Source organism: Hemitrygon akajei, chromosome 27 (assembly GCF_048418815.1).
Source record: "Hemitrygon akajei chromosome 27, sHemAka1.3, whole genome shotgun sequence".
Classification (NCBI taxonomy): Eukaryota; Metazoa; Chordata; class Chondrichthyes; order Myliobatiformes; family Dasyatidae; genus Hemitrygon; species Hemitrygon akajei.
This window is the reverse complement of record NC_133150.1, coordinates 27,829,821-27,842,523: the sequence shown is the minus strand read 5'-3', so window position 1 is coordinate 27,842,523 and position 12,703 is coordinate 27,829,821. Positions and strand designations below refer to the sequence as shown.

Below are 12,703 nucleotides of genomic sequence, written 5' to 3'. Positions count from 1 at the left end.
AACTGGAATTCGATTGTAAACAAGATGGGAGAGCAAAAACCTGATTGGATGAGGGCTAATCAATCAGGACGGTTGGACTACCAGGTTATCAATACCAGCAGACTAGACATGCCCAGGAACCATCCCTAATAAAGATGGCAGAGATTGCCATTGCAACGTCGGTTATAATCGATACCTGTATCTGGCTGGAAGCTTGAAAATAGTTTATTTGTCATATATGCTGGGAAAGTATGAGATCCATTTCAATCTATTGAAATCCCAAAATTTGTTTCTGAATTATTGATTCACCTTCTGTACCTTAAAATCAACTTTATACTCATTTGGTGACACCATCACAGAGGGTTGCCTTAACACAGTGATTAAGTTGCTAAACTAGCAATTAGAAGTTTTGATATGGGGAATTCAAATTCCTCCACAGCATTTCTGAACTTATCCTTTCTTTAATCGAGGCCCATTAAGGTTGATGTTGAACCTACTAATCGTTCTAACTTCATCAGAGTCACTGATTTCTTCAATGAAGCAAATTTACCATCTTTGTTAGGTCTGGGTAAGTATATCTTCACTACTGGTGACTTTCAACTAGCCCTCCATTTCAACAGTAATTAAAGATGGATGGCATGAACTTTTTAGAAAATGCTGTCGCTATTAAAATTTAAATGAAGGCTTTGTTTGTCTTCTCAAGGGAATGCAAAAGATTCCATAACACCGTTTTGAAGAAAAGCAGAAACCATTTACCCCATTACCTTGCTAACATTAACCCATCAGTTAGCACCACAAGAAACACAATCAGTATTATCTTCATGTTTCTATGAGTTACTGTGTACAAAATGACTGGCACATTTCCTATATTCCAGTGAGTAAGTGTCAAGATAAATATTCCATAGGAGCAACTTAAGACTTCAAAAGGCTTTACACGAATGTGTATTTTTAATTGGCAGATGCAGAACCTGCTGAATTGACCTTTGTCAGGAATATAATAAACCTTCCTGTGGCTCCACGACTTGCTATGGAAATGCCACGGAAGCAGAAAGTTGAAGGAGGTGGTGCAATAGGAAAGAATCTGTAGTACTGAGAGACATTGGAATCTGCTTCAAGCAAGGGCGGTTAATGGTTCAGCTCAGGAAACTCCTATTGAGTTTGAGCTCTGTAATCCTTTCTCTGGCCCTGACTAAAAAGGAAAGATCTGTAGTAAATTGCCTCCAGCTGTTTGATAGCCTGGCGAAAGTCCTTGTGAAATGCATGTGGCTTTTAAGTCTGACACATGTATCCAGTGATTTCCAGCTGCTCGTTCTGTATACTTGCAGGTTTCACGGCACGCTACCAAACCTGAGAGTTTTCACTCCCCTTCTCACCCACCAATGAGCTTCACAGTTTGCCAGCTTTTTACTTCAGCAGAATTTAAGTCTGGTTGTTTTTAGGAAGGGTGTGAGATATGTTCCCCTGTTACTACCTCAGTGAAAACATCTCAGGTTTACAAAATGTTGCCTTACTGGAATCATGTTGTTTCCCCCACAGGCAACATGAGTGAATCTGCAGATGCTGGGAATAAATAAAAACACAAAATGCTGGCAGAACTCAGCAGGCCAGACAGCATCTATGGGAGGAGGTAGTAATGACGTTTCGGGCCGAAACCCTTCATGAAGGGTTCATGAACCCTTCACTACCTCCTCCCATTGATGCTGTCTGGCCTGCTGAGTTCTGCCAGCAGTTTGTGTTTCCCCCACAGTATTAGTTTCTTCTGCATGGAAGTGTGGGGTTAAGATTATTTCCAGTAGCTTAATTCACTACTCCTTTTGCTTCCTTTTGTCTTTTGGTATCCATCTTACTCTCTGTGTGAGCCAAGCTCTTCACACTCATGCCATTTATTCTTGTTAGGTGGTTTCTGTCCACTCCGGTTGTGCACAGTTTACCTTCATTGTACATGAGAAGCTCTTCCCACCGATGGGCAGGCTTCAGACTGCTACCAGGGCTATCGAGAGAGTGACCCAGGAGCAATTAAGAGACAGTTGTCCATCTGTTGTGGGTGGAGTTTGTTAACATCCTGAATCTACAGACCTGTTGATCTCTCAAGAGGATGGATAAACAATGCTCCTCACTGATCTCCCTCCTGGCACTTACCCTTGTAGATGGAACAAGTGCTATACCTCCTCCCTCACTACCACTCAGGGCCCTAAACAGTCCTTCCAGGTGAGGTGACACTTGTTAGTTTGTTGGGGTCATATACTGTGTCCGGTGCTCCTGGTGTGGCCTCCTGTATATTGGTGAGATCCGACGTAGATTGGGAGACCACTTCGCCGAGCATCTATGCTCCGTCTGACAGAAAAAGTGGGATCTCCCAGTGGCCACCCATTTTAATTCCACTTCCCATTCCAATATGTCCATTCATGGCCTCCCCCACTATTGTGATAAGGCCACACTCATGCTGGAGGAGCAACACCTCATATTCCATTTGGGTAGCCTCCAACCTGATGGAATGAGCATCAATTTCTCAAACTTCTGCTAATGGCCCCCACCCCCGTCACCATTTCCCATCCCCTTTTCCCTCTCTCACCTTATATCCTTGCCGGCCCATCGCCTCCCTCTGGTGCTCCTTCCCCCTTTTCTTCCTTCCATGGCCTTCTGTCTCTTTCACCAATTTATTTCCCAGCTCTTTACTTCGTCCCTCCCCCTCCAGGTTTCACCTATCATCTTGTGTTTCTCTCTCCTCTCCTCCCCACCTTTTACATCTATTCCTCAGTTTTTCTCTCCAGTCTTGCCGAAGGGTCTCAGCCCGAAATGTCGACTGTATTCTTTTCCATAGATGCTGACTGGCCTGCTGAGTTCCTCCAGCATTTTGTGCGTGTTACTCGGATAAACAATGCTGCCTAACTGTACCAGTGGGCTTTCTGAGCCCAAAACCGTAGCAAAGCTGAGGTGGCTGATGATGAGTAATGTGTGTTTAGTTCAAACTGCCTTCACCTTTGTCTTCAGAGTCACCTCTCTGCACAATCTGGCAGGACTTGGCTCATAATGAAGAGATGTATTCATCGAAGGCACATGCCTTGGCTCCTGTAGAACAGGCATAGATTAACAGAGCTCGGGAACAGGCCCAACTCATCCATGCCAACTAAGATGCCCATCTAAGCTAATCCCTTTTGGCAAGGTAGTGTAGTGTAGTGGTTAGCACAATGCTGTGCACTATCAGGTTCAATTCCCACCGCTGTCTGTAAGGAGGTTATACGTTCTGCCCATGACCGCAGGTGTTTTGTCCAGGTGCTCTGGTCTTCTCCCCACAGTCCAAAACCATACCAGTTGCTTGGTTAATTGGTCATTGTAAATTGTCTCACGGTTAGGCTAGGGTTAAATCAGGGGTTGCTGGGTTGCATGGCTCGAAGGGCCAAAAGGGCCTATTCCACGATTTAGCACAAGATATAAATAAATAAATATTTGGCACGTATCCCATATCCCTTTCCTATCTCTGTACCTGTCTTTTAATGTTGTTATTGTACCTGCCATAACCAATTCCTCTGGTAGCTTAAATGGACCACTCTCTATGTGAAGGGTTCTTTTTAAATGTTCCCCTCTCACCTTCAACCTGTGCACTTTAAGCTTTTAATTCTCTTTCCTTGGGAAAAAGACCATGTGAATTTACCCTATCATTGCTATAAATGACTTTATACACCTCTCTAAGTTCAAGAGAGATGAGTCCCTCCTGCCACATTGCTGCAGTCTTCAGCAAAACCTGGAGCAATACATTGTCATGAAACATTAGCGATTCCCCAGGAGGAGAACATCTATCATACGCAATATCCGTTTACTCCAGTAAACTCTTCCTAGGCAGCAACTCTATCTGTGTTCACTGTGAGTAGCAATCTACCTATGAATCTCATTCTACACTCCATGAAATGAAGAACCTGCTGGCAATTGCCATCTCTCTTCCCCAGGGCACCACTGCTCAGTACAAGAGGACATGGCTTTAAGGTAAGGGGAGGGAAGTTCAAGGGGGATATTAGAGGAAGGTTTTTCACTCAGAGAGTGGTTGGTGCGTGGAATGCACTGCCTGAGTCAGTGGTGGAGGCAGATACACTGGTGAAGTTTAAGAGACTACTAGACAGGTATATGGAGGAATTTAAGGTGGGGGGTTATATGGGAGGCAGGGTTTGAGGGTCGGCACAACATTGTGGGCCGAAGGGCCTGTACTGTGCTGTACTATTCTATGTTCTATGTTCAAGCTGCCCTCCAATGAGATCATTTGACCCATGACGTCCATGCTGCCTCTCACAACAATCCCATCCAATTTTTCCTGTAAGAGCACTGATGAAGAGTCTTGGACCAAAATGTCAACAGTTTATACCACTCCATAGATGCTAGCTGACCAACTGAGTTCCGCCAGCATTTTGCGTGTTGCTCTGGATTTCCAGCACCTGCAGAATCTCTTGTGTTCCCTGTAAGCTATTCTCCCCTTGATCTATTGAACTGCCTCAGGTTCTACCACTCACGTTCATACCAGGGGCAATTTACAGTAGCAGATGAGCTCAGCGTTCACGTGTGTTTAGGATGTGAAAGGGGAATTGGGGCACGTGCAGGAAACCCATCTGGTCACAGGGAAAATGTACAAACATCATACAGACAGAACTGATAGTTCGGATTGCTGGTGCTGTGCCACCATGCTGCCCAATACACTAACCACTGGCAACAGTAAGGATTACTAGCCTTTACATCAACCATTTTAGATTACTTGGCCATGCTGACAGCTTGCAGCAGCAATCAGACATCCAGCTGAATGAAAGTGCACAGAAAACTATTGCGTCAGAAAAACTCTGTGTGCCCTCTGATTGTACTTTCAAGCTCTCAGCTGAATTGTTGATCCTTAGTCAAGAATTGCACGTGTCACCTAGGGTGGAGTCTTGGCCTCTTGGCTCAGTGAGAGTTTGGAGATGAATCTTTCCTTGCTGCGTCTCATCTTCTGCATTTGAGACAAACCTGGCATCTTTGCTCACCATAGTTTTGTATCAACACACACAAATGGAGGAACACAACGGGCCAGTCAGCATCTATGGAGAGCAATAAACAGTCAAAGTTTTGGGCCAGATCCTATTTATTCCCCTCCATAAATGCTGCCCAACTCTTAGTTCCTCAAGCATTTTGTGCATGTTGCTCAAGAGTTCCTGCATCTGTAGAATATTTTGCATCTGTAGTTTTGTATGTCTTCCCAAAGGAATTTTGCAATTGAGATCTTCATCTAAGTGTCCTGAGGGAGAACAGATGCACAAGCACCTCATCCAGAAAGGCCCCACATCTGATTCTCCATGACATCCACTAGACTGAGGACTGGGTACTAAGTACTCTGTCCCCTTGTTATATATCTCTCCATCCTAATGTGCCAATCCACCACTATCCCAATCTCTGAAATGATTGTACTAGACCCAGTGTTGGCCTGGACTCATCTTCCTCTTTCCCCTCCTATTTCTCAGGTCCTTGCAATATCATCTTCTCCTCCGGGACAGGGAAAGAATGTGAATTAATCTAATATACTATAAATAGAAAATTGTTCTCTTCATTGCAATTTGTAATGTAACAGTGTGGATGGAGTGACTCAATCAAAGACAATGTAATGGTCACAATAAACATAGCTCATGAGGATATTATATATGCTACAGAGACAGTTCGGGGCTTGTTTACTGCTCTGCCCGCAAAGCATTGGATAGCCTTCTTGATGTGTTTCAGTTGTAGCACACTTAAGGACAACCCTCAATCCAATCTCTTGTGATTGGCCTCTCTCCTATTTTTCACTGTCTTTGATTAAATGGAGGGGATGAAGAACTTGGAGGGTCTCAGACCTTGGCCAAGTGGTTAAGGCATTGGGCTAGCGATCTGAAGGTTGTGAGTTCGAGCCCCAGCCGAGGCAGCGTGTTGTGTCCTTGAGCAAGGCACTTAACCACGCATTGCTCCAGTCCACCCAGCTGAAAATGGGTACCGGCAAAATGCCGGGGGTTAACCTCGCGATAGACTGGCATCCTATCCAGTGGAAGGGGGGGGGAGGGGAGTCTCGTACTCTCAGTCGCTTCACGCCACAGAAACCGGCATAAGCACCAGCCTGATGAGCCTATAAGGCTCGGGACAGACTTTAACTTTTAACTTATGAAGAACTTGGACCAAAATGGTAACTGCTCTTTCTCCTCCACAGGACATGCTGAGTTCCTCTGGCATCTATATGTATTGGTTTGGACTTCCAGCAAATGTAGAATGTCTTGTGTATATGACTTTGAATAACTTGTTCATAACGTGCATAAAACTTTTCATGTGGAACGTAGAAGCTAGAATGTCAGTGGGGAGATTAGTAGTGAGTATGGATGGAGTCATAATCAGCTAGATCCACTTTATGTGTGTGTTTGTGTGAGAGAAACTGTTTTTATTTCAGATTTTCAGTACAATTTATCTCAGGGGTTGCCAAGTTTTGTTTTAGCTATGGACCACTACCATTAACTGAGGGGTCCATGGGCCCCAGGCTGAGAACCCTTGGTTTATCTGCTTTTTAATGATTTTAAAGGAGTTACTTCTGAGGGTGATAGAAGCAAATTTAATAATAATAACAAAACTCAAAATGGAATTGGATAAATACTTAAAATAATTCATTCACAGGGGTCTCTGGGGAAAACACAAAGGGCAGAACTTAATGAATAGCTCTTTCAGAAGCCAGCACTGGCATAATGATCTGAACAGTTTCCTTCAGTGGAAATGCCAAACAAAGGCCACTCTACCATTTCAACTCACTCTTCAGCTTGTTAAGCAAATTAAATGAGCATGAGAAATGGCTGGGGTAAGTGATTTGGCATCTTGCGACATTCCCTGCCAGTGAGATCTATATCCTTCAGTATCACTTTCTCCACTAAACTAATAATCGCTGATCTGTTTAATATCCAACACTCTAAGTCTTGAATATGTGAACATGAATGTTCCATTGCCCTCTATTGAATTCCAAACATTCCCCTACATGCTGACTGACAAAATTTAAAAAATGAATAGAAGGACGTCCCTTTAGAATAGCGATGAGGATGAATTTCTTTAGCCAGAGGGCGGTGAATCTTTGGAATTCATGAGGGCAAGTCATTTGCTATATTTAAAGCGGAGGTTGATGGGTTCTTGATTAGTAAGGTTGTCAATGGTTACAGGGAGAAGGCAGGAAATTGGGGCTGAGAGGGCCAATATATCATCCATGATGCAATGATGCAGCGGACTTGATGGGCCGAATAGCCGAATTATGCTCCTATACCTTATATTATTATGGTCTTAATCTCAGTCTTAAATCATTTTGATACCAGTCCTAGTCTTAGACACTCCATTCAGGGAAAACATTGCTGCATCCGAACACTCAGGTTGCATAAGAATATATTTTTCTGAGATTATCTCTAACCGCTAAGGAGTATGGGCCCAGTGATGGCACAAACATCAATTTCTCCTTCTGGTAAAAATACATTTCCCTTCCCCTTCCTTTTTCTTCTATTTTCCAGTCTGGCCTCTTACCTCTTCTCACCCGCCTCTCATCTTCCCATGGGTCCCCTCCTCCTTCCCTTTCTCCCTTAGTCCTCTCCCTTCTCCTATCAGATTCCTTCCACTCCAGTCATTTACCTTTCCTACCCACCTGGCTTCAGCTATCACTTCCCTCCACCATTTTATTCTGGTGGTCCTCCCCCTTCCTTTCCCGCCCTGAAGTGTCTGGTGCTTTGGATTTCCTGCATCTGCAGAACTTCTTCTGTTTAAAGTTTTATCCCTTTCCGTTGGGAGGTTCTGTATAAATGTAGACCTGTTAAAGGACCTTCAGGAATTTAACAGATATACTGTGTTGTAATTTGCGGAAAGAGTTAGTTGTTGATGGTAACCCTTGTCTAGAGTTTCACAGAATGTGAAACACAAAACAAAACATTACAGCACAGCACAGGCCCTTCAATCCACAATTCTGAACCTATTCTAAGAACAATCAACCATTCCCCTCTACATAGCCCTTCATTTTCTATCATCTATGTACCTATCTAATAGCTTCTTAAATGCCCCTAATATATCTGCCTCAACCACCACACCTGGCAGTGTGTTTCACACACATACCACTCCTTGTGTAAAAAAAAACTTACCTCTGACATCCCCCCCCCCCCCACCATGTATACTTTCCTCTAATCACCTTAATTATTTCAGTTTCCCTCGTATTAGCACTAGTTTCCAGTGGCCTCCCATCCCAGTGTCTGTGATTTCCTTTGGCAACGGGCTGCAAACATATATTTGATCTCAAGCAACAACTAAAAACAAACATTACATTGCTATGTTGTCTATAATGTGACAAGATGTCTCTAGATGCTTAATCGAAAAGTTTCAAACTTCTGATACTGAGCCTTATAAGGGGAAATTTGGGCAGTTGACTAAAACCTTGGGCTTAGGGAATATGTTGCAAGAAGAAGAGAGGTGGAGACTTTCAAAGAGGCAATCCCAGATTTTAGGGGTTTAGCAGCTAAAAGCGCTGGGATCATTTCAATCAAATGCACCCTGGTCCCAACCTGGTTCTGTTCTGCTGGATTCTGTCCCTACTTTCCCCAAGTGTGGGTATCTGAAGACCTGAAGTGATGTTTAAAGGGATCCTCTGCTGCATTTAGGGTGATATCAATGGAGGATCAGTAAGCTCTTTCACGCAGACACTTTCAGTTTATAAAGCTGTGATGGTAGGTTCTGCACAACCTGTAGGTTCTTCTTTTCATTCCCAGTGTTATTTCACCCTCATTAAAGGTCTCCCTCAAGGTGCACCTTCAGGTTCTCCTTTCCGTTTCCATGTCTGAGAGCTGCCAGATGAAGTGTCCTCTTTATAATACCAAAAGAGGCCATTTGGTTCATCAAGTCCACGCATCCATTCACAATATTCCCATCAATCTTATTCCCCAACTGACAGGCCCGCACAGACAGGCCCCTCCCAATATCCACCCAGCAAACAAGAGTCACCTGCCACTTGAGTCCAACTTGTCACCTGCAGCCTATTTAAACCCAGCTGGCATCCACCACCATTTGTTCACTCATTCGAACCAGCCAGCCTCAGTCAGTAGCTCCTAGCCTTCAGTTACCTTTTTGCCTTGTCATGTTAAATATCCAATCTCACATGTTTTACGGCCCCTTATGTTACTTTGCAAGTTAAAGTGATTGCTCCGCTGCTCTGTGCTTGAGTCAAACCTCCTCAAACCAAGCACTGACAGATCAGAGTATGCTCACCTAAAGGAAATCGTCTGTCGAAAGGAGTACAGGATCCCGAAGGAGGAGGAAATCATTGACCGATCAATGGAGCTCACCGCTCTCAGCCAACTCTCCGTCTCAGTACAGCAACCCAGCTCCAGTGAACCTCCTCCCTCAGAGCCCTGGATTCAGATGCCCGGATGCTTCCACAGATCCCCAACCCAATGCTGCAACTTCCTGTCCCAGTAAATCTGACACTTACACAAGCTCCAGTCGTCTCTGCTTTCTACAGACTGAACCAAGATTGCCGTCATCATCTCTCTGCTGACTAGGACAATAAAACCACCACATGCAATAATCATGAAGATTTCACCAATGAGATATGTCGGGTTTTTGGCCATCCGGGAAGTGGAAGGGGGCAATGGGTCAGATACCTCACCTGCAAAAGGCTCATGCTCATATTGGATTACACTATGAAATTCAGGACCCTCGAGGCAGAGTGCAGCTGGAATGCAAAAGCACTGCTGTCTATTATGATCACAGCCTCTAAGAGTGCTTGAAGGATGAGCTGTTCACCCAGGCGATGCTCACTGACCTCAAAAGCTTCAGCTCTCTTGCCCTCTGAACTGACGAGGTAGAATTGAGGGGCCTTCCATCTGGTAAGCTCCACCCCGCCACTCATTCCAGCTCCATAGGGCAATTCTCTCTTTCTGTCCTCCTCCGAACCCCGACTCTAGTGGTTTCTGGCACAGCAGGCAACTTTCTGGACTGGACTACTGAGCCTGTCATGTGCCCCTTCTGCGTCACAGCCACTGATGGATGTCCCTTGGGGTCTCGGATGGTCAGGGCGCACCCACGCCTGTGTACTTGAACATTGGAAATCACCCCGAGTCCATCCAATTCCTTCTTCTCAACTCACCCAAAACTCCTCTCATCTTGGGCTGCCCCTGGCTCTCCATTCACAGCCCCCATTTCACCTGGTCACCCGGTTCACTACTGAGATAGTGACCCACTTGCCTGCAACCTCAGCTGACTTCACGCAGTAAATCCTTGGAGAAAAAGGAAACCCTCGATCTCACCAAACTCCCACAGGAATACCATGACCTACCTATTGCCCCCATTAAGAGGAAAGCCAGCATCCTACTGCTTCACGGACCACATGACTGTGTAATTGACCTCCTCCCAGGCACCTTCTTTCCCTGAGGCCGTATGTTCTCCCTCTCCCCAACTGAGACCCAAACCGTGAACGACCACTATAATAGCCAAAGTGCTAGTGCACGGCTTCACTCAACCATCCCGGTCTCCAGCTGGTGCAGGGCTTTACTTTGTCAAAAAGCAAGATGCGGGTCTTGGTCCCTGCATTGACTATCATGGATTCAACAAAGTTACCAGTATGAACCACTACCCACTCCTTTTGATGGATAGCGTATTCAGAATACTCCAAGGTGCCCAAATCTTCACCAAACTGGATCTATAGGGCACATACAACCTGATGTACAACTTTGTACATCCACCAGGGAGATGAGTGGAAGACGGCGTTCATAACACTCACTGGGTTGTACACATACCTGGTGATGTCTTTCAGACTTTCTATCAGTCCAGCCATTTTCCAAGCCTTCACGAACAAGATTCTCTGAGACATGCTACACAGGTATGTGTTCATCCACCTTGATGACATACTCATTTTCACCAGGAACATGTCTGTCACATCCGTTCAGTCCTTCAGCATCTCCTCGGAAATGAATGGTACTGCAAGTTAAAAGAGGCCAATTTCACATCCCAGTGATTTCTTTCCTAGGTATGTCCTTTCACCCCCAGGCATAACCATGGACCCAGAGAAAGTGGGCGTCTTCATTGAATGGCTCCAACCACACTCCCTCAAGCAGTTACAACTTTCTTGGGCTTCTCCAACTTCTGCAGTTGTTTCATCAGGAACTACAGCCAAATCGCCTGTCTCACCTCCCTCATCCAGTCACCTGCTTCACAGATAACCTGGTCTGCCGCTACGGAATACGCCTTCGAGGGGCTCAAGACTCTTCAACACCAGTCCCATTTTCCATCATCCAACCTCCCTCCAGACTCTTTGTCGTAAAAGTGAATGCAACAGACGTGGGCACCGGTGAGGACCAGACAGGAAGGTGCACAAGTTCAACTGTAAACAGCACCATTGTAGAGAAGGAGGCAGAGGGCTATTTGCCAATAAATGGGCCTTGAAGGAATGGAGACATTGGCTGATGGGAAACATCAAACCCTTCCCGATATGGACTAACCATCAGAACCTCATATCCACACAACAGACCCACCTACTCAACCCACGTCAGGCTTGCCGTACCCTCTTCTTCGAACATTTCAACTTCACCACCTCCTACAGACCCATCTCCAAGAATACTAAGGCCCTGTCATGACATTGTGTCAGACCGGGGTCTCCCACCTCTGGTGAACCTTCTGCTCCCTCCTCCCTGCCTCAGTGAGTTTTCCCTCTGGCTATCATCCGCAGACTAACGGTCAATTAGAAAGAGCCAATCAGCAAGTGAAGTTTCTGTGTTGCTTTGCCATCTCCACCCCTTCCACATAGAAGAAGTATCAGCTCTGGCTGAACTGCCTCACAATCTACACACCTCCTCTACCACAGGTATGTCACCCTTTACAGTGTTTCCTGTTGTTCCCCATGGAGGAGCTAATATGGCGGAAGTCCTGTCTGCCACAGCCCTAATTCATCACTGCCAGAATACTCGGGAAGGAACACCAAGGGCCATCCTAGGAGCCATCCGCTCCTACTGCCATCAGCCTAACCACCGTTGGCACCCAGCCAGACCACTCTGGCCTGGGGACCATGTCTGGCTATCTACCTGAGATCTACCCCTGCACATCAACTTCTGCAAGCTCTCGCCCTAGTTCATTGTTGTTTTCATATTACCCTTCACATCGACCCAGTCATTTACCATCTCCATCTGTCACCATCCCTCAGGATCACACTTACCTTCCACGTGCCCTGGTTCAAGCCCGTTGTCCTTGGACCACTCAACCCACCTGAGCCTGCACCTCTGGAACCACGTACACAGTTCACTTGTTGATGGACTTGAGTTGTCATGGTCAGGGTGTGCAGTATCCAGTCAACTAGTTTTGCATACGGCCCAAAGGAGAGACCTTGGGTGGTGTTCAGTTTCATCTTGGATCCACCACTCAACGAGGAGTTCCACCAGACCTATCCAGATCACCCTGGGCCTTCGGGTGCCAGTCGTAGGAGGGGTGTCCTATTAGGCCTCCCAGTCTCCATCCAGCTAACAGGAGTCACCTGCCTCTCATTTCCAACTCATCACCTGCAAACTATTTAAACACAGCTATTATCCACATCCCTTTGTTCACTCATTCAAACCAGCCAGACTCAACCAGTTGGTCCTAGACTTCAGTACCTTATTGCCTTTTTGTGTTAAATATCCAATCTCTCTTGTTTTGTGGTCCCTTATGGTTTGTTATTTTGCAGCTTATTATTAAAATGGTCGTCTCTGCTGCTCAG

At 45.6% G+C, this 12,703-nt stretch overlaps 1 protein-coding gene across 4 annotated transcripts in view; it reads left to right on the top strand.

Moving 5' to 3' along the window:
* The window catches only part of slc16a4 (solute carrier family 16 member 4), a 93,654-nt gene that overhangs the window by 50,595 nt on the left and 30,356 nt on the right, over window positions 1-12,703 (top strand). The gene's annotated exons all lie outside the window — the stretch shown is intronic.